Consider the following 18249-nt stretch of genomic DNA (forward strand, 5'->3'; position numbering starts at 1 on the left):
AGGGCATTCTTCTGAAAGCCTTTAGAGAAAGGAAAAGCTATATATAGCAAGTCAATTCAGTGTCCAGGGGTGTTTTCAAGTCTCGCTGCTATTTATAACCAGGTGTAGGCCAGTAGGATAGCCCTTTGCTTTAGCTAATAACTGATCAGCTTTCTTGGGGTTAAAGATATGGTTTTCATGTTTCTAAGTGTTGATTGAAGAAATTGTTGAAAATAGGAATTATTTTAATTTACTTATTGAATTGCCCAGTTGTTATATGGCCTGACATGGAATGTGATTTTATAACGTTACATTTCGGTTTGGAAATATGTATAGTTGGTCATAGACCTTACAGATAAACATATGCAACTATTTTGAGTTCCTACTTTGAGTATTCCTTATACTTTTTTTGTCTTACGAATTTCATGCCAATGTACATCAATTCCAATTCAAATTTCTCTAGGAACTTATGTTCATGCCTATGATTTTTGATATATATTTTTTCTAATACAGAGGACTTCACCAAATTTGGAAACATTTGATAGAGTAAAAAACAAAATAAAATAAAACCATCATTAGGAAAAAACCCCAGTACCTCGAAACCTCTATTTTCTATTTTTCAAATAGAAAAGAGAGAGAGAAAGCGAGAGAGAGAGCTAGTGTGTGTGTGTGTGTGTGTGTGTGTGTGTGCGTGTGTGTGTATGTGATGGTTTTCTGGAAACTGCTTATGTTGAATTTTACATTTCTCTCTTTAATAAAATGAATTTGTCCCCCTTGGGAATGCAGAAGACAGCAACAGCAGATTACAGAGAAATAGCTGCTGCCATGCTATGGTTGCACTACGTACCTATGGAAAAGTATAAATAGCAATTTTAGCAGCTACCGTGTTTCCCCAAAATAAGACCTAGCTGGACCATCAGCTCTAAGGCATCTTTTGGAGCAAAAATTAATATAAGACCTGATCTTATTTTAATATAATATAAGACTGGGTATAATGTAATGTAATGTAATATAATATAATATAATACAATGTAATATAATATAATACTGCGTATAATATAATATTATATAATATAATGTAATACCGGGTCTTATATTAGTTTTTGCTCCAAAAGACGCATTACAGCTGATAGTCCGGCTAGGTCTTATTTTCAGGGAAACAGGGTAGTGATTCTGAAGGTGTCCTTAACTTTGTCATGACAAAAATGGTCTAAAAATTGTGTTTTGCAAATAATATGTCACAGAAGCTTATCGGGAGATTTGCTATCCATATTTAAGTCATTTAATAGTATGTCTGATGTAGGTCCTATGCCTACATGTAATGGGATAATACGTATGTACATGGTGACAACTAGATAAATTCTGTCAGATATACCAATAGTCTGAGACCCAGGCATTCATCTCATGATTACTCTCTATAGACCTCGGCAAATATGGGGGCTCTGTCAGTTTTATAATTATCCTTAGAATCATGGGGACTCATCTGCTCTTTCCACAAATTTGATTGCTTACATTGCATGTGTCATAGTGCTGGGTCCTCAGAATACAGAAGTAAACAAACAAGGCCATACAAGGATAAATACCTTTTCTACCATATTAAGTCTTTTTCGTTCATTCATCTATCAGTCATTCATCTATCAGTCATCCAACATGTGTGTCTTCATATTGACTTCCAACTAGGGGGTAAAGTGCTGTGCTAACCATGGAGGACATAACTGCGAATGAGATGGACAGGCCCTGATTTTGATGTCACTAGTATCTTTTGTCTTGCCATATAATGGGACACTTTCATTATGCCCTTGGCCCTCAATTTTTATCTCTAATTGCTAATGAAAATGATATGGTTAGTTTGACATACGAGCACATAGGTAAATAAAAACATCTCCTGTTTCCCAAGCCCCTTTCTCCTCCCTTTTAACTTCCTATGTGCACTAACCTTGTGCCAAGACTGAGACTCGGTATGCGCCACCAGAACCAAGCCAATTTCCTCACCCCATTGCCTGGGCTGTTTCCCACTTGGAAGATGCCATCATGGCCCTTAATTTCGGGAACCAATGAGAAGATCGTGGTGACAATCTATGAAAATGATTTGTCTTAGGGGAAAACGCCAGAAGGGTTAATCTTCTGGTCCACATGCCTGACCTCCTGGGATTAAACCACAGGCTCCGAGATCACTGTGTGTCCTTGGCTACGATGAGCTAAAAATGGAAAAAAGCATCATACTATTATTGTATTCTTTTTCCTCCAAGGCCCTCTCTGATAAACACCACAACCTCCAAGGGAATTGCAAACAGCTTCTTTGTAGGGTAGGTGATAGGTCCATCTTTTCTGAAGCAGACATACCATATCCAGCTAGCAGCACACTTTATTTAAGGTGGTTGAATATATGATATCAAGTGTTCGTACCTGAGTGGAAACCTTCTTGTCCTTAATTCATTGGCTATACTGGATTTTTTTTTTCTTTGATCAGGCCTTCAGACTTCTACTAGAAATCACTCCTTTGGGGATAACCAGTCCCAGAAACTCAGGAAACTGAAATGGAGACAGTAAGACAAAGGGACATTATCTAAACATATAGATCTCAGTTTTTTAAAGTCTGAAGTAAATGTTCAAACAAACATTTTTCTAAACAGTATAATAACTTAAGGGAAATCCATGGTTTATAAGTTTGGATAAACCATGGATAAACCTTATAAATCCATGGTTTATAAGTTCACAAAGTGAACACATTATGACAAAAGCACAGGTTGCATTTTGGGGCTTCCAGCCAAGCAAAGGCTTCAGAAAAAGCCCAATTATTCTTTGTTCATTAAGACACAAAGTGATGACAAAAAAGGCAAGTTTCCTAAGTCTTTTTGTTTAATATTTACTTCCTTTGGTTAGTCTTCACTTAGCTTTTCAGGAAATTATTAATTTGACTAAACTTATTCATAAACATAGGAACTTGCAGAAGGATATTGCCCAGAGAGCTTTAATGCACAATATCCTTTGATACGTGCCCTATGAGCTCGTCTTCTCAAGCATTGTCATGTGCAAAATGTGTGTGTGTGAGTGTGTGAGTGTGTGTGAGTGTGCCCCTGCTCTCGCACGTGCACGCGTGTGCATCTCCTTTTGTGATGGGGTGGCGGGGAGAGAGTACATCTGTTGACTGCCAATGAGTGATGAAAGTTAGATATTCGGGGTAAATGGAAAGTCTGCAGCAAGTGAAGCAATAGAGTCCCGTGGTTGTGTTTCCAAAACAATGGTAGCAGTTTTCTGAGTAATTAGGTCTCCTGAAATTATAGTCACACCTGTTCCAGGCCATTGGCCCATAAATTCCACACCATCATTCATGGAAAACAAATGGCACTATCTCGCCTTTCTTTTATCCATTGGCCATTATTCTCTCTTCAAGGTTATGCTCTTCCCTATATGTTTAAAAACATTAGGATCTGGGAGGGATACATAATGTGCTATATCTTGCGGCTTGTCCCAGTGACAGCTCTGTAAGGAGCACTGGATTGCTAGATGGTTATAAATTGTTTGGGATTATGTGCCAGTATTTCTTAATGAATTTGTAACTTTTCTTTACCTTGATTGATATTGATGTTGATGAAAGAAACTAAGTAACTCTGAAAGGATTTGTAACTCCAGTTCAAGGAGCAATAATTCTTGGTTAGCACCTTTTTGCAAGAACCCACTGAATAAATCAAAGCAAGTTGTCTTTAAATGCTGAATTGCTTTTCAGTGCTTAATCGTTTATGTGACTAGTGTGTGCCTGGGTGATTCCACCTCAGAGGGCAGAGATTTTCAGAAACATTGATTGTAGGCAATGTCTAAAGCACAGTGAAATTTTAATGCAAAATGCTATAACAACTTTAGTAAATGCCTTTTATGTTATCAAAATGATGTTCTTTCAACCCTCATTTTTATACATTTCCTACCCACTTTCCAAAACCTCACATGGAAATGATACTATCATTTCATTATGTTCATCAATTTCAATTAGAGTTCGTTGGCACTTGCGGTTGCCAATGATACTGGCATGTGTGTTACTTTTAAAAATCCCTTCCGTGACAAAATTTGATTATCACGGGAAATCTGACACAATAGAATCCTAATAACCATATGATGTAAAGCTTTGTAGCTCTATGTAGATTACCAAGCATTTTACTAGGAGGCACAATAGAATGTAGGAAAGTCCATTTCTCTGTCTTTGCTATTTAAAGGTCACTGACCATCTGACATTTTATCAGCCCACTCAGAAATGTTCCATAAATTTAGACTATAGGCTGTTATTTAATGTCATTGTAATTCAACATTCTATCTTTAATATGGTTAATCCCACATTATTTTTTATTGGTGCCAAATATGGAAGTCATCTGGGAATTTTCTCCTTAACTTTAAAAATAATGTAAATAAGTTGTTCAACACATTTTCCTTTGTGTTTTTCAAAACAGAGCAATTCTTCCTGGGCTGTCCCTGGACACACATGTCAGGTGGCCATTTTTTTTTTCCCACTGACTCTTCTCATCTGCTCCACTGTGTCATATTTGTTCTACCTTCTCAAAAAGTAGCATTTAGGGCCGGCCCAGTGGCTCAGGCAGTTGGAGCTCCATGCTCCTGACTCCGAGGGCTGCCGGTTCGATTCCCACATGGGCCAGTGGGCTCTCAACCACAAGGTTGCCGGTTCGATTCCCAGAAGGGATGGTGGGCTGCACCCCCTGCAACTAGCAATGGCAACTGGACCTGGAGCTGAGCTGCGCCCTCCACAGCTGAGACTGGAGGGACAGCAGCTTGAGGCTGAGTGGCACCCTCCACGGCTAGGATTGGAAGGACAACAACTTGACTTGGAAAAGGAGTCCTGGAAGTACACACTGTTCCCTAATAGAGTCCTGTTCCCCTTCCCCAATAAAATCTTAAAAAAAAAAAAGTAGCATTTAATCCTTCATCCATGCACTCACTTATTAATTCACTTATTAAATCAATTGTTATGGAACAAGTACATAAGGCAAACAAAAAAGACAGAGGACAAATCTAGGTTGCACGGGAAAGCAGTGAACTCAGTTCAAATCTTTCCTGGTAACAGGTAATACCCAATGTATTGGAAACTGTATTTCATTATGGGCACTCACAGACTCAGGGAACACCAAGAGCGGAATAATAATAAGCCTTTCCCACTCTCCTCAGATTTCCCTCTATCCTCTCTACTTCCCTTGCTCTCAGCTGAGAGTTGCGTCATATTTCATTAAGAAAACAGAAGTTAGTAAGTAGGCACTGTCAAGTCCATTACTTCATTAGCATTTGCACTGATCTTTGTATTCCCTTTTGTTACGTGAGTTAAAGTGGAAAGGCCATTTGTACTACATAGAGTGGGTATTCCATTTTCTCTCATCTTCTCAAGTAACTTCACAGCAATGCATTTTCCACAGCCCATCTCCTCCGTAAGAATTATTCCCATCAAAACTCAAACTTATTCTAGAATAGCAGCTCCTACTTAAAAGTATACATGCCACATGAAACCCTCCCCTGTTCCCACATACATTCTTTACCCACTTCATGGCTGAGCTTTTCAAAATTACCTTCGTATATTGTTTCCACTTCCTCACGTCCCACTTACTCTACAATTTAGTTCCATCTGGCTTCTCTCACCCCACCCTGCTTGCCCACTGCCCTGAAATTTCACCTCTGAAGGTCACCAGCCATCTCCCTGTCAGCACCGTCAGTGTATATTTTTTGTCCTCCCATTTCTGGGCTCTTTCCCTCTTTAAAAAAGCAAACAGAAAACAAACCGAACACGCTTTGGCTTTATGCTTCTGTGCTTTTACACCTTCATAATCTTCTACCTCAGTGTCTCTTTACTGGCTCCCTTTCATTTCTCTGCAGTGAAGCATAAACCTGTATGAAGGATTCTTTTCAACGTTTCAGTTTCACAATAGTAATACTAGTAGCAGCAGCAGTCAGTCCTTCTGGAATGCTTACCATGTGCCAGGCACTATTCTAGGACACTTTTATACGAGTATATGGAGCTCAGCCTCCTCATAAACCTTTGAGATAAGCCTTATTATTCCCATAGTAGAAATGAGAAAAGTGAGGCAGTGAGAGGTTAACTGTAATTTGCCCAAGGTCACACAATCATTAATTGCTGATGTCCCTGGTCGAGTTAATACTGGAAACTTGGAATAGGCAAGTTAAAGAATGGCTTACTGATGGGCCTTAAAGTGAGAAAAATTTAAGTCCTTAGAAAGTACCAGAAAGCAATGGAACATTTCGTATTGAATAGGAACTACTAAGTTGTGTATCAGTCACTAAATAGAATTGATTCTTCTTGAATGAAATTATTTCTTATTACATTACTCTGTTCTTTTGAAAGAGCAGTCGTCTTGCTTGAGTGTTTTATATATTTTTTTTCTTCATTCATGTATTTACTTGCTTATTCAGCACACTTTTCCCAAGCACCTTCCATGCACTGGTCTCTATTGAAAGCCTTGGCAGACCGGTTGGTGAACAAGAAAGCACAACATTCTTACTCTTAAGCAAATCCCCCAGAGGTGGGGAGGGGGCAGAGTAAACATGTAAACAGATTTCATGCAGTAACAGAAACACAACTGGATAATGGACTAGAGGGGCACTGAGGAGGCAGGTTTCTTTGGTCAATATAGTAGTGATGGCGTTTTAACTGAGACCTTCATGACCAGAGGGAAATTGGACGAGGTCAAAGGATCAGCAAATGCAGGGCTATGAGGCAGCAACAGTCCAAGCCCGTGGCATCTGAGGGCTTGAAAAAGGCACCTGTCCCCAGGACCGGATGAAGGTTGGGGACAGACGTAGGACGTGGCCTGAGCACTTGGTGCCTGGAAGCCTTCCTTGGTGATTTATGTGTTAGTCTCTTCACAACAGATTGCCTTTAAAGCTTAGAAGGAAGCCAAGAATATGATCTGATTTGGGCTTTTTAAAAGTTTACCTTGACTGTTGAGTTTCTTACAAAAACACGACAGCTTTGCTGCTATGAAGGGTGGGTAATACATTTTCAAAAGCCCGATGAGCTCATGAATAGTTGGTTGATTAACTATCATTATTAGTCTCAACTAGACTGCTTGGTGACCCTGAGGTCCTGGGACGCCCTAGATTAGGGAAGCCCAATTCCTTTCAAATTGTTGATTTGACAAATTCTCCAACTTGCTGGGGTTCAGGAATATTATTTTATTACTGGGCGCTGGATGAAAGGGTTAGCGTAAGAAAAGGGGATATGGTAGTTGACTTCTTCTGTCTGTTCTCCCTTTCTGTGGGAGAAGTGATAGCTGTGGTGACTACTGTGCTGTTCGACGCATTGCTGAAATTTCAGAACTAGTTCAAGCCAGTAAATATTGGCTGAAAAACTATGATATATTAGGAACTGAGCTGAGGTTGGGAATACAAAGTGAATAATTAATAATCAACTATTACTAAGAAGAGTCAGGCACTGTGCTAATACTTCACATGCACCATCTCACGTTTCGTGAATTTACGTGTTATTCCTATGGAGTAGTGTGTTTATTATCCCATTTTCCAGATGAGAAACCTGATGCTTTTAAGGGGCTTCGGTGACTTACTTCTCCAAGGTTACACAGCTAGTCAGGGGTGTAGGCAGGGTTTGGACTCAGGAGAGCTGCTATCGGCACCAACTCTTTTAACCATGATGCTCCACTGTCTGCAAGGACCCTACCTGTGGAGTTCAAAAGTGTGTACCTATGGGTACAACTGATCTTAAGGCTGCCTGGCACAGAGTCACTGCTTGAGAAGGCCTAGGTGTATGTAAGACGCATGTGGAGTAGAGAGGATTGTGAGAGACAGTCACAAAAACCTTCTCTTTGTCCTAGAGGCAGCAGAAGGGAGAAAGAATTAGCCTGGGGCAGTGGGGTCGGACGCCAGCGTGCTGCCGTGGACAGGAGCATAGTTCTCTCTTTTTTCCCTATAATTATGAAGTTATGTCTACTTCGCTATATCAGGAAGAAGTCATTGTACAATGGACAATTTGTGGACACAGCTTAGCTTGAACCCTGGCAGAGGTTGAATATATACTCAACATCTGGCACCTACATATAGTTAAGTAAGCTTACTTTTTTTTTTTTTTTTTCTTTAGACTTAAAGCAAAGCCAGTTTTGTGATCTGGATAATTTAGGAAAGTCTGCTGAGAAATCATGGAAAACACACTATGTCAGAGGAAAGCAATTTCCCAGATCTACCAGCAGAAACAAGTCTAAAGACACCAGTTATTCAGGGAGATTTGTACTGCTGTATCCCTCGTGGTGTGTTATGCGTTTTGCTAGAAAAAGGCTCATAGAGTTCATCAGTTCTCAAAGAGATAAAGACCCACACTGATGTGGCGGGAAGAGTTGTGCTCTGGAATTAGATCAGTTTAGGTTTTGCTGCTCAGTGTTACCCACCGTTCTTTGTGAGCCCGTTTCCCATCTGCCAACAGGGTAACACTGTTACGGAAGGATGGGGTTAAATTCAGGAATGCATACAAGCGCTCTGTATCCTTCAAGACTGTGAGGACACGCCTCATAACTGTTAGTAACCTGCACATTCTCTGCTTCTTTGACGTGAATGAAACCTGTTCTCATGTCATTCACGCTATTTCTTAGCCAATCAATGGCCTACATATCAAGGCAATATTTAGTTAAAAATGATTCTTGTTCTTCCACTGTCTATATGCATTGCTGTCAGATTCTCCTTGACGAATCCAGTGTCAGTATTAGTGATATTTATCACTTCAGCTATTACTGTTCATATCTTTCAGATATTTCAATGTGAGGTAAATCTTTACTCAAAGGGATGACTGCTGTCAAAAGATTTCAGTGAGATATAAAATGCATCCTAATCAGAATGAACTTTCCAATCAGAGGAGAGCAATGATTTAAGATGTAGATAGGAAAACCTTTTCTTTTTGCACAAAATATTTTTTTTGTTTCCCCTGGTGGATGAAAAAAGGCAGCTTATAGTCAAATTTACATGCTATGATTAATTTAAAAGACAGTGTCACATAATGTTAGATAAGTAAATTTTCTTTAATCAGTAACACATATTTACAAATTTACTCTTCTGAAAGTGCAAAAAGGAAGCACTGTTTTCCCGGTAAGTCCCCAGACTCCGCCCTCCTTGTACAGGCTAATATCTCTGAACTGCAGATAGAATCAGCATTACCCATGTGGTGATCAGGAAATGATTTGTATACTGGCTATTTTAACAAGTATAAGACATGAGTAGTGAAAGTGAAAATGATACCACAGCTGTGTGAGAGCAGAGCAGACAGAATTATAGGTGATCTTTGTGGGTTAATTGTGATATTCCTGCAAAAAGATTTGTGTGACTTATTCTTATTTAAATGGAGAACAAAGGTGAGCTAGGTTATCACATTGATACTATATTATAGTACTACCAGAAATCTTTGCTTGACAATATATGTGGTAGGAATGAATACAATTTCATAGAAACAATTAAGAGAATTAAGATTTCATTTATACTTTAGCATACATATATTAAGTTGGGTTTTCTTGATTTTATTAATAATATCTATAGGTAAGAGGAAATGAGTTTTTGGTGTTACTGTTGTTTGTTTTTCCACAGTGTAAAACACACACAAAAAGTTGGGAAATATATCTGTGGATGTGGGATAACTGCTCCACGGACTCTCCCTCTGTGATACGGATATTTATTCCAGGCCCGAAAGAGAATCTGGGTCAGTCATTTCCACACATCTGCAAAACAGTCATGCTCAAACACGAAGAGATGCAGAGATAACAGTTTCTTTTCTTTTTTTCAAACTGCAAGAAGAAGTCTCCCTTCCATTTGCATCAGAACCTCAGTGTTTGGGTTATGAGGGCCCAGAGGTCTTCCGCAGTACAGGGCTTCATCAGTGCCTTCTCCCCACCAGGAATAGCTTGTCAGTCTCCCCACGATGCCCGAGGCCCGGCTCTTCTCCTTAATGTCTTGGTCAAAATTCACCATCAGCCCAGGCAACGTTCCCACTGTCACTGCTGGAATGTGGTCATGTTGTTTTGATCGCCTTAGCACAGCTATACTAGCTACTGTCCACGCTTGGTAGTATATATGTGCGACGTAAGGAAGAGAATGCCTGGCAGTACTTCGGGCTCAGCTCCCAGAACGATATGAATATTCAGTAGCTGCTGACGAGCATGGCGGTATCATTTATGGTAAAACTAATCTGTCCTAGTGCAGATCCTGCTTGGCGATTGTTCGTGTCTTTCACATACCTCTGTTCTTTGTCCCCAAGGTGAAGGAAATAAATATTTATTTGGATTATTCTCAGTGAGAGGCTGTGCAGGGTGTGGATTTAGTGGTGGTAAAGACTGACGCTGACCTGTTTGAATTCCACCCTTGTCACTTTCTTGGACTTCTTGTGCCTCAGTTCCCTTACTGTTAATTGGTCATAATAGATATTTCAGGGACATGGTAAGGATTAAAAAGAATTATAATAGTACTTGGATCCAGAAGAGGCATTCATTACCTCATTTAATGTAAACCATTAGACAATTTGATTCCATTTTGAGGATCTGATGACGGCTCTGTATTCCTGCCCTAAAAATAAGTAAATTAAACAAACAAAATTTGCATGGCATTTTGCATGTAATTCCAGGGCTTGGCTAATATAAAAAGCAATCAAAGCCTTTAGTTGGCCCAAACAACTGAAAAAAATTGTTCCGGGGGAAGAATTACAGTTCTTCTGGAAACACGCTGTCATCCTGGAGAAGGACAAGTGCCATTTTAATGTGCTCAAAATTGGGGTCAAAACTCTATGTTTCCATAACAGGGACTCCACCAGGTCTTGACTGGACTGGGGTTGAAATGCCAGACGTGACGATCCCCACCCCAGGCTGCAAACCTGGCAGATAATGAAGTGCAGCCTGTAGCTGAACAGCCTCAGTTACTTGTCTCGAAAATGGGCACATGAGTACCACCCTGACAAGAGCGTTCTGAAGACTCAGCAAGAGCACAGATAAACCCTCGTGGCGTCTGATGGCCAAGTAATACCTCTTCAGCTCCTTCATTCTTTTTCCTTCTTTCTTTATTCATTTCCTTCCCTGCCCTGAGTTCTTGTTACGTTTCATGTCCCATAATGCTGCAGTCGTTGGAATGCTTTTTACTGAAATAATCTCATATTCTAGCAAAATAAACAAAGAAAGACTAAGAACTTACTGAGATAAACATGCTGTTGTTACTTCATTCTGATAACCTGACTGGTCCAGAAATGGAACCGTTTGATTCCCTTTACTACTAGTTGCTCATGTCCATGGGTGTGTGTGAACTATATTGAGTCCCTGGAAACTTATCTCTAGTGCCATTTGTCGTTCCATTTATGTACTATAGCTTTCCTCAAACTAAACCATTATGATTTCTATCCCTCTTCTGCTGTAATACCCCCCAAACATGGCTTCTCATTAATAGTTATGCTAATTGGCACTGCATTCATTCTTCTTTGCTATTTCTCTAATTATTACACGTATCACCTCACTCTTAAGTTAATGAAATGGGCTTTCTGAGTATGAGGAAGGTCGAGGGGGAAAATAGGGATGAGGAGGGTAAGACAGAAATAGTGGAAGCTTTAGTAATAATAAAACCAGTGACATTAGAGTTAATTAATGAGTAGTCAGGAAAATTTTGTCGTGTGTTGCCATTAACTGGCCAACTGGAGTCATTAGGCTCACAGACAATAAAACACAGAGTGGAAAAACCTGTAGTTCCTGCCTGCTTCTTCTACTTATCAGAGCCATTGTCTCCCAGTTTATGAAACAATAACAATTTAGTGGTCAAATGTAAATGTCATCATTGTAAGATATGTGAAGCCTACTGCCTTCATAACTGGAGTATTACTGCATCATAACTAACACAGTAAAAATGATTTGGGAAGTCTTGGCACACTTTTCTTTGTAGACGATTTTGGAGCCAGCCTTCTTTTGACTAAGAGCCACTGTGCTGCAGAGAAAAAGCTTCTATTCATATTCATGATCATCAAGGAGCTGACTTGCTTGGAATTAGTAAGTGCTTTTCTCTTCACTGCTTAGCAAGGAACAGAACATCTAATAAGAACACTGAAATCCCACTCTTGTTAAAAAAATAATAAATTACAGAATGTTAGAAAATTAAAATGAAATTTTTACTAACTATGAAAAATGCTCAATACCTACTACTGCTGGCCCTTGTAAAATCAACAGCGTCTTCTTTTGCGCCCTAATGTTGACTATGAAATGCATTCAAATTCAGGAATCATTTCAAAGCAAAATGTTTTTGGTAACTGAATCGCCGTCAAGAGTAATCAGATCAGTTTGTTTGCATAACTGCTAAAAATAAAATAATAAAATAGAGTTTTTCCACTTTTTCAAATTAACTTTGTACATAAGACAAAGAACACCGTGCTTTCTATCATATTTTAGTGTTTGCTCAATGACGACAGCCAAAATTCGTGACAGATCGTTATTTCCTGTTTGTGTCTTTTCGGCACACAAACCGCTTGCCACCATGAAAAGAATCGAGAGCCTTCGGAGACCTTTCTAGGAAGCGACTGCTATTGATTCGTCCCTCAGATATGTCCCAATTTAGCAATAAACTGATGTTGAAGTTTATGGAGTCTCTTTAGTGAAACAATAACTTTGGGGGTTTAACTGTCTTTTCCTAGATGGCAGAAGTGGCTTCTATACACACACGCGCACACACACACACACAGCATCTTGATATCCACTTTCCATCTGTAGTTCCACACTGAATTTTCCCTGCCATTCACCAAAACCAAAGCCACTTTATCCAACTCCTTTTCTGTGTTAGCTGGTTTGGGTTCAGGAAACAAGAAACAATTTTCATGTTCTCTTTAGTAAACCTATGTCCTATCTATAAATTAAGAAGGACTGATTTTTGTTTCTGTTCTCTGGTATCTTGAGCCTTTCATGCAATTCCTTCTTTCCGACCATGTGGCTCGCAGGCCTAGTCTTCCGACTGGAGATACAGAAACGCACGGATGCCTAATATTGACTTCCCATCTACCCAGTGATGCTTCGCTGTCGTCAGCTCTTACTGCTTATCTCCGAACCTCATCCCTTCAGCTTAAGTCTTTCTTTCCCACTGAAATCCAAATACCCGTCCTACTTTAAGATCTTAGGCACTTTTCCTCCACCCGAATGATCCATAGCAAGTTTCAATGATGTGGATGAGGAGAGAGAACTTAAGAATATGAGGCTTTTGCAGAAGGTATTAGGTAACAACTAGACTCACAGAGGAAAGAAACTCAGGAAGTGGGCCTGGTGAAATGGCAGGTATCACAGTTGTGCGTCAAGTCTATTCTAATTCATAAAAAAAGGAAAGTTCTGAAGATGACTGCTATCCCTGTGTCGAAGTCTGCTTGAAAAGTAACGTATGAATGCTTGGTGCCTCCTGCATGTTACAGAATGTGGCACGTGATTCAAACATTGCAAGGACCACGCAGATTCCCACATATCATGGTCTCAGCCATGCACCATTTTAAAGCCTGCCCACTTTGAGCATCAGAAAGTCGCTAGTAGAAATCTGGTTCATCTTATTTTAAACTTCTCATTTCCCAAATTTGAAACAATTTGTATTTAGTACTTTAGGACTACATTCTCGGGTGCATCTTATTTTAAACGTCTCATTTCCCAAATTTGAAATAACTTTAAAGTCTACCTGTGATCTTTTCAAACTAGGCTCTTTGAAAAGATCACAGGTAGACTTTAAAATTATTCATTGAAGAGAACCTAACATTTACTGCTGGAATATATTATGTGCAATTTATTGACTGTTTCTCCTAATAGTTATGTATTCCATAATCTAAAATTTATATTAGGTATAACTAACAGTATGATTTTGGCGTGAACCATAAAATCCTCTCCTACAAATTTGGTGAAATTCTTTGCTACAAAAGTATGTCTCTGCCTTATACCATAGTTTGCATATTCCCCAGGAGGTTATTTTTCATTCTGGTAAACTTCCAGTAGGCCATTTCCCTGAATCATCGACAACATACAAATTCCAGAGATTTCTCCATTTCTGTTCACAATTTTAAATATTTCAACTAAAAGTACAGTCTTCATGGGTGATTTCTGTAGCTGGCTCTCTCCCTAAACCGACTTACTTCTATGTCAGTATTAAGTTTTTGGATTTAAATATCTGTGATTCTCCTCTACTGCGTTCTCTGTTAAGGCTGCTCTCTTTCTTTAGGATTATTAGTAGGAATAGGAGAAGTGGTATTTCTTTGGGAAGGAAAGTGCATTTCCCTCCTACTGAGCTCTCAGTAGTTTAGGACCACATTCTCGGTTGCGTGATCAGAAACCTGGCCTGACATCCACCAGTGGGATTGAAAACCACTTTTTCACTTCCTTGCCACTAAAATATTTACATCAATGTCTCTTTCTTTTAAAAATGGTGTATAGAACCCGGTGTGGGTGTGGTCATGATTCTGCTTCTCTGACTTACGATCTTAGATGTGTTGCTTCCCACTTCTTTATAAATGAACCCTTTACCGATTACTGGGGCCGGGTTTGTTTGTTGATGTTGGTTCGATACTATGAGGTATCTCTTGAAACTGTTTCTTTGCTAGGTCTATGAAGTATTTCTCTCCACTCCCTTCACCCCGGTCTTATGTTCGGATGCCTGTTTATACTTAACTTCTGCAAATAGTCCACTGGGTTTGTTTTGTTGGTAGATTGGCTGTTTTCCAAGATTTTGTTGTTGATCTTGTCTGACTGTTTAAGGATGACCTTTGGATGGTGTTATAAAAGGAAACCACATGTGCTCATCTAACCCTCTTCTACAGACTGTGCAAACCAGTTGTTTTAAAGCCAGTTGTTTTAAAGCAAATGGCATGATATAACGCACTGCAGCATATTACGTCAGCATCTCCATGTTTTCAGTTTCTAGAACTAAAAATCAGTTCTGCAACATGTAATCAGACACAAAGAAAACCAAAAAGAAGCCAGTAATGGATTTTTTCAGCTGGATACTTGAATAGTATCAGTATACGAACCTACTGCTTCTAATATTCATATAAACATAGTAGCCAAATAACCAATTCAATAAAACAACCAATTCTTCCATGAGAAAAATAGAATGATGCTACCGACAGTTGACGGACATGGAGTAGGAGACGTGAAAGACTTGGAAGTCTCCTTTAATAGCGGCAGGATATGGTCCAGAATGGTTATGTGACTGGTTAAAGCCAGAAACAGGACTGGGGACAGAGCAGGGGTTTTCTGCCTCCCAACCAGGACCTGAAGTTATTCTTTGACTGAATTTGTTGAGTGTTTACGTGTTACACCGAGAAAGCTCACATGTACCGACTTGTTTCCATTATTCCTAGTGGAAGCGAATCCGTGCTTTTTCAGGTCGTGTAGTATAAAACCTGTCCAGTCCGTCAAACTAGTCAAATATTAGTCAATCTACTATTCGCAAAGAGAAAAATCTTTGGAGGCTCCCCCCGCCAATGAACATGGGAATTAGATAGATAAGTCATAGCTATATATTTCAAATTCAAAAGATAAGAATATAATTGTTGAGTTTTTTATTGTCTAATTGTATGTGACTACTAAAAGTAGAACACTTATAGCTAATCAAATATATTTGTGGTATTTATTTATTTTTGTAAGTACCTTCCTTTATGTTGCTCTAGAGTTTTAAAGACAATCAGTGGGCATAGAAATACTATGGATTCTCAAGCCAACCCTGATAAATCATCCTTTTGAAGTGGCCTAAATGATGTAAAGACTAGAAGTACCCTTGTTCCATCAATTCTGTGGAAAGGGGTTGGTGCACCACTAATGGTGCATCAGTCTCAGACACAGTTCTTAGATCAAAAACACATTCTCCCATGACATCCTGTCTTTTCACAAAGATTTAATTCAAAGAAGTTGCCCTTTTAAGGTTTCAATCACTTTTCACCATTGTTCACATGCATGTTCCTGTTTAAGATGTCTGATTCTGTTGCTAAGCAACCCTGCAGTCTCCTTGGGGCACGATGATGAACTAATCATTATTTTAAACATGACTGTTTGATATGGTCCCTTTAAGAATATCCTGATGCATTCGTCTAATTGGCCTTCGTCTAAGAGGCTCTGTAAGAGGGTTCTTTATTTTAACTCAGTTCTACAGGAGCAGAAGTGGTAGAGTGGTGTTTTCCAGTAGAGTTGGAAGAATGCCAACAGTGCACTGGAAAATCAGATGACAAGTCAAGGAATTCACCAAAGAATTTCATAGAAATGTGAGGGACACAGATATTCCTTTTGTTGACCAGATTGATTTTTTTTTTTCTTCTCACCCCAAATTCTTAAGAAAAATGGTCAAGCCATATTATTTTGAAAAATAAGTTTCATGTAAGCCTGACATGGGTAATTGAATTTTATTAGGCTTTCAGATCAAACTAAATTGTTAATTTGAGTCTCTCTACCCTGCTTGCTCTTGTTCCAGACATTCCTCCCCAGTTCAGAAACAGTTGCTTTAAACAGAAGGGACTGGCTCCAGTGGCCTTACTACTTCCTGTCTTGATATATAGGAGTTTAAGGGGGGTACCAGCACGTCTCTAGCAACGTGAGAGTTAATAAACAGCGTTCTCAACCTGCATCTGACAAAACCAAAAGGTTGTTCCTATATGTAGTTTTTTCCCCGTGATAATGGAATGAAAGAAGCAAAGGTATTTCATTACTAAAGAAGAATCACAGAGAATGTTCTAAATTCAAGGGAAGATCCCCATAAATTTCATCTCAATGTCCATCCATCCCAGAAATGCTTAGCTGACGTAGCTGTCAAGAGATAGAGTCCCTTTGTGGTGGTGCCACCTTCAACCGTCTTGGAAGGTACTCCAAAACATCACCTGTTTTCTTTATGACCCTCCTCGTTTCTAGCATTTAAAGATACATCTCACGTCGTATCGATTCTATTTAAATTTTGAGGGTGATCCTTTCTCAGGGGTATCATCTAATAGCAAAGTTAAAAGTTTTGTTCATTCCCCTTCCTCTAAAACTTTAACTATTACAGGTGAAGTTTAAGGCAGCCTTGTTTACTGGCTGTACGGCTTAAGGCCGTAAAGGTGAGGGTTTAAATCTTAGTTCACTCTTTGATAGCTATATGGCCACTCTCAGTATCAGTGTGTTGGTAATGCCTTCCTCACAGATAAAGAATTCAATCTGATATGCTAGCATGGTGTCTACCATATAGCGTCTATGAAATGTGAGGCCCCTTCCCTATCTTCACTGCGAGCGGCCCACTTCTAGTTTTCTCGGATTTACTAGAAAAGGTCTTACCTTCTGGGACTACACGGCCTCAGGTCCTATTTCCTTACAACCTTCATTTTACCAAACTAAGGGCCCTGAATGCTTTTGTAATTCCCACATTCTTATTTCCCATGTCAGCCATGTTTCTCTTAATTTTTTTAGAATTCAGTTTGTCGTAGCCGGCATTAACCGAAGTGCTATGAGGTCAGTGGCATTACGGTAGGTCCTGAGGTTATAAATGCAAACAGTATCCCTGTCCTCATGATGCTTACAGTCTCGTGTCAAGAGCAGTAAACAGACAGAACATTGCAATTGAACCTGGTAAGTTATGCCGTCGGCAAGCTTGTGCCGCAATGAAAAGACCTATGGGAAATATTTCAATCGGATTAAGGATAGGAGACGACAGGGGATTCCTGTTCTTCTAGGATTTTCTCTTGCATTGGCAAACAGATCTGTATCTGTGTTCCAGGTTGGATGGACCAAGGCAGCCTCAACATTCCCCTCAGCTTGGCTAAACTTTAGACAGGTGTCGCCCTGACTATAGGCCCCTGACTTCCCCTTCCTTAGAGAATTTTCTTTAGAAAACTGTAAATTCTTTTTCTGCCCCTCTGTCATGTAGACCTTCTTCCAGTGTCTTGCCAGTTTTAAAACCAAAGAATGTCTTTCTTAAGGACCTGGGAGCCATGTTTTTGAAATGCAGTCATCAAGAGAGACAGCACCCATTCTCTGTGGGAGGGTAAGGGCCTAACTTCAGTAAGTGCCAACGAGCACATACAGCTGGCCCCGTCACAGGGACCAGTCCTCCCCCAGTGTCCTGCAGTAGCATTCCACTAGCTCAGCCAGTGCTGAAACACACCTCTGCCTTTCATTTCAGCAGAACTGAGTCTAGTCTCTCTCTCCCCTATTGCAATAGTCTTGAATAAAACTTCCCTTGCCTGTTTCATCTGTCCTTTGACAGGATGCATCCCGGTTTTGGACAAGGGAGGGGGGGAACTGATTTTTGCCCAATAATTCTACTCAC

At 39.7% G+C, this 18249-nt stretch overlaps 1 protein-coding gene and 1 long non-coding RNA gene across 3 annotated transcripts in view; one reads left to right on the forward strand and one right to left on the reverse strand.

Annotated features, from left to right (window-relative positions):
* The window catches only part of LOC109444085 (uncharacterized), an 816445-nt gene that overhangs the window by 50844 nt on the left and 747352 nt on the right, over window positions 1-18249 (forward strand). The gene's annotated exons all lie outside the window — the stretch shown is intronic.
* Window positions 1-18249, reverse strand: part of PKIA (cAMP-dependent protein kinase inhibitor alpha) — a 64175-nt gene that overhangs the window by 22257 nt on the left and 23669 nt on the right. The window contains exon 2 of one of the 2 annotated variants that reach the window (XM_019725652.2): window positions 2386-2511. The exons of the other annotated variant lie outside the window; for it this stretch is intronic. The gene's annotated coding sequence lies outside the window, so the exon portion shown is untranslated. The remainder of the gene's footprint in view (window positions 1-2385; window positions 2512-18249) is intronic. 2 annotated transcript variants of the gene reach the window in all.

The sequence above is a fragment of the Rhinolophus sinicus genome, linkage group LG14 (genome assembly GCF_036562045.2).
Source record: "Rhinolophus sinicus isolate RSC01 linkage group LG14, ASM3656204v1, whole genome shotgun sequence".
In the NCBI taxonomy this organism is placed as follows: Eukaryota; Metazoa; Chordata; class Mammalia; order Chiroptera; family Rhinolophidae; genus Rhinolophus; species Rhinolophus sinicus.